At 51.0% G+C, this 4,296-nt stretch overlaps 2 pseudogenes; both read left to right on the top strand.

Moving 5' to 3' along the window:
• Positions 1-618: 618 nt before the first annotated feature.
• Positions 619-1,339, top strand: LOC101433909 (EEF1A lysine methyltransferase 2-like; annotated as a pseudogene).
• A 148-nt stretch (positions 1,340-1,487) lies between these two features.
• Positions 1,488-2,821, top strand: LOC101433041 (protein FAM53B pseudogene; annotated as a pseudogene).
• The last annotated feature ends 1,475 nt before the right edge of the window (positions 2,822-4,296 follow it).

The following is a 4,296-nucleotide window of genomic DNA, read 5'->3' as shown; positions in this document are numbered from 1 at the left end:
ATGGCCTATCCTGGAGAAGGATCCATGAGTGCTTGAAAAGAATGTATATCCTGCTGTTTGGGGGTGTAATGTTCTAAAGATGTCTGTTAGGGCTAGTTCATTTATCATATTATTCAAGTGCTGTGTTTCTTTATCCTATGTCCAAATGTTCTTTCCAATACTGAGAGTGGTGTATTGAATACTCCCACTATTATTGTGGAGACATCTATTTCTTTTTGCCAGTGTGTGTCTCGTGTATCTTGAAGCATCCAAGATAAACCATAGTTATTATATTTATTATAGTTATTTCTTCTTGGTGAATTCCCCTTTTATTAATGTATAATGACCTTCTTTATCCCTTATAACAGTTTTGCATTTAAAATCTATTTTGTCTGATAGTAGTATCGCTACTACAGCTCTTTTTTGGGTACTATTTGTGTGGAATATCTTTTTCCAACATTTTACTTTTATCCTGGTTGCCCTTACAACTGAGGTGAGTCTCTTGTAGATAGCATACAGATGGCTCATATTTTTTATCCATTCTATCACTCTGTGTTTTTATTGTGAAGTTCAAACCATTAACATTCAATGTTGCCCAATCGTCATCCCCAGCGCAGAGCAAGATGAGCACTGGAGCTGATGGCGACGGCGCTGGGCCCACGGTGCAGTCCCACGAGGGCAGTCCCAGAGAGTTGGGATGCTGTTTATGAAAGAGAACTGCACACTTTCCAAAAATATGGAGATACAAGAGAAATTTGGTTTGGAGAAGAGAGTATGAACCGATTGATAAGGTGGATGGAAAAACACAAGATCCCACTGAATGACTCTGTGCTTGATATTGGAACAGGAAATGGTGTTTTCCTGGTTGAACTTGTTGGCAAAATTTGGTCTCTCTACTATTACTGGGATTGATTACTCTACTTCTGCAATACAGCTTTCTGAAAGTATTATAGAGAAAGAAGGTTTTCTAACATTAAGTTGAAGGTGGAAGACTTTTTGAATCTTTCCACAAAGCTGTCTGGGATTTCATATTTGTGTTGACAAAGGAACTTTTGATGCCATAAACCTTAATCCTGACAATGCAATTGAGAAGAAAAAGCCATGTAACCCATGTCTTACACATATCTTTCACATATGTGTAATTGGACCAAGGAAAAGTTGCTAAATAAATTCAGTGAAGGATTTGAACTTTTCGAAGAACTGCCAACTCCTAAATTCAGCTTTGGAGGCAGATCTGAAAACAGTGTAGCAGCATTGGTTTTCCAAAAAACGTGAGACTTTTCCTTGGACAAATTCAGTTAGGTTTTTTAAGAAGCTAAATCAAAGTAAATCTGACACAGAAAATGCAAGTGCAAATAATTGTCTAGGAGTTAACAATGGTTGGCCATTTTCTGGAAGGCCCCTACCCCGAGGTGGAGAGGCTAATGGGGAGCCGTTTCTGCTGATGTCACTCACCTGGCAGGTACCCAGGACTTAGCTTCTACCTGTGCCTGCCCGGTAGGTGATGGTCTGTGCCCACTGGGGGCCAGGGCCCAGTGCCTGAGATCTTACCATGGTGATGATCTTGAGTAAGAGTCTCGACAACCAGGGTGCTGACTCCGTGACATGCAGGACTTTCAGCCTTGAGTTGCACACATTGAAGAAGATGAGTCAAAGACCTACACTATTCTCTTGTGGAATTATGGAAAATGACAGATGGCAAGACCTGGACAGGAAGCATCCTTTGCAGGTTGACCAGCCTAGCGCCAGCATCTGGGAGTGACTGCCGGAGAAGTGTCCAAATGGCCCCATGTAGTACCAGGAGATGGTGACAACTTGTGCAGTGTCCAGCCTCATCCAAGACCTCAGCCTCAGCGACCACAATGGGGACTCCTCTGTGCCCCCCAGCAAGCACCAGTGCCAGTCGCTGTCCTTCTCAGATGAAATATCTAGCTGCCGGACATCTTGGAGGCCCTTGGGGTCCAAAGTCTGGACTCCTGTGGAAAAGCGATGGTATCACAGGAGGGGCAGCATCCAGCACTACTCCAGCGGCTTTGGCACCGTGAAGAGGAACTGCAGCTTTAGCCTCCCTTCCTGGGCCAACGTGCTGTCCTCACCCTGTGACCAGGCGGGCTTCTACCACAAGGCTGGGGCGCAGCCCAGCCAAGGGGTGCCAGGCTCGGCCACCTATGGACAGGCAGGCGATGCCTGGAGCCCTGAGCCAAGTCCAGTGAAAGGGTGCTGGCTGGACACACAGCTCTCCCTCTCCTGCTCACATGAGCAGTTCTCCTTCTCAGAATAATGCCCCTCCCTCTGCCAGCAGCACTCCTGCCTCAACCCCGGAGCTGGCATGCTTCCCCAGTAGGCTCTCCTATAGCTGCTTCCAGCTGTGTGTCCTTAATGGCAAGAAGGTCGGCATCAAGCAGCAGTGCCCCAAGGAGGCCCAGGAGAAGAGGCCCTCCCTAGACCTCGCCAAGATGGCCCAGAACTGCCAGACCTTCAGCAGCCTCAGCTGCCTGAGCACTGGGATCAGGACCCCCACAGTGCTTTCACCCTCCACGTCAGCAGCACCAGGTCCTGGGCTGCCCTGCTTTCTGCATCTTCGGCTGGCACCCTGGTTCCCAAGCCTCTGTACTCCTCCTTCAGTGACGGCCTCCCTAGCAGGGAGAAGCTGTCCTGCGAGGATGAGGATTGCAGCAGGCTGGAGGACCCAGCCTTGGCCTGGTGGGACTGCAGGGCCACTGGGAACAGCCCCTGCTCCCTGGATGGTGAGCTGGACATTGAACAGATAGAGAACAACTGAGGGGGCCACAGGCCCTGCTCAGGTGGGGGATGCGTCAGGCTCGGGGATCTGTCTGGGCACCAGGTGGACCCTTGAAGGTGGGGGGTATGTGTGGTCTCAACTCCTGGGTCAGATGAGGGGATTCCTGGGCAGCGTCAGGTCCCAGGAGGGTTTGCTGCCCACCCCCAGGGAAGGCTGTCCATTCCAAGGGAGCCCTGAGCTCCCTGAAGGCTGATAGATGGCCTGCCAGCCCCTCCATGGAATGTACCAGCCTCTCACCAGCAACTTGTAGCACCTAGCCTACCACTCTGGGTAACTACTGTAGCCAGTGGAGCAGCTTTTCCTTTGGGGTTTTGCTCTTTTTTCTTCTCAAGGGGCATTGGGCATGAGCATCCCAGTTGCCTCTGTGGCCCCACTTGGAATCTAACTCACAGCCGCTGCTTCCCAACCTGGGCAGGCTTTGTCAGGGAAGGGCCTGGACTCAAGGCTGGGATCAGGACCCATTTGTCTATGCCAAGGGCCTTCCTGGCCTGCTGCTCAGGTTTAGTTTTGGGGATTGAGCCCCACACCTTCTTTTGCTCCATTTTTTTCCATGCTTTCTCTCCTTGGTCTCCCTGCTTCAGGCTTGGGAAGGCTTAGGAGATGCTTCCTTCTGTAGTAACACCAGAACCACTGGCCTTAACTCCAAGTGTGGAGACAGAGTCCCTGGGGGTGTTGGGATCCTTCAGAGGGTAAGCCCATGTCTGAACTCTTGGGCGCCCCAACCTGCCAGGCAGGAGGACAGCTTGATGGTGCTTGTCAGAAGCCATCTACATGGGTAGATGTTGGGTGGATCTGTTTGCCAGAAACCCAGATCCACTTGCCAGACCTTGTTGGTCAGAACGTGCAGGACCTGCCCTGTGGCTGCAGCTGGCAGAAGCAAGTGGCCTCTCCACCACTCTAGGGGGCCACTTGGGTAGGGCTGCCGGCTGGTGGCTCATCAGTCACCAAGGGCTGGGCCAGTCGATCCAGGTAAGTGTCACAGTGACCTCTTAAAAACATCAGCCTGCCCAGGAATGGCACTGCACACACGGAGAAGCTGACACAGCAAGATGATGCATCAAAAAGAAACACAGATTCCCGGTGCTGCTGATAAGGCTAGAAACAGTCACAGAAGAACACACAGCGAATGGACACAAAGAGCAGACAATGGGGGGGGTTGAGGGGTAAGGGGAGAGAAATAAAAAAAAACATCAGGAGGCAGGATCTGCACGCAGGTGCCCAAACCTCAGCTCTGCCTACGTTTCAGAGATGAAGGAAGGGTGTCTGCTGGAGACAGCCTAGGGGGCGGGAGTACCTGGCCTGCATACTCCTGCCAGAGCCCAAACACATCCTCAGCTCTCCATGGCAACTGCTGCTTTAATGGAGGCTGCCCATCCAACTCAAGACAACCCATCCCCCTCTCAGCTGGGGGAGCAGAGTTTCTCTAAGCGCTCCAGCAGAGGCAGAAAGCTGACTTGCCCCCAGCAGACTCCCCGGAGATCGAAGGTCATCAAAAGGGAGCTTGGGACCCCAGG

This window comes from Dasypus novemcinctus, chromosome X (assembly GCF_030445035.2).
Source record: "Dasypus novemcinctus isolate mDasNov1 chromosome X, mDasNov1.1.hap2, whole genome shotgun sequence".
NCBI lineage: Eukaryota > Metazoa > Chordata > Mammalia > Cingulata > Dasypodidae > Dasypus > Dasypus novemcinctus.
Note: the sequence above shows the minus strand (reverse complement) of the source record. Positions and strands in the feature narration are given on the sequence as shown.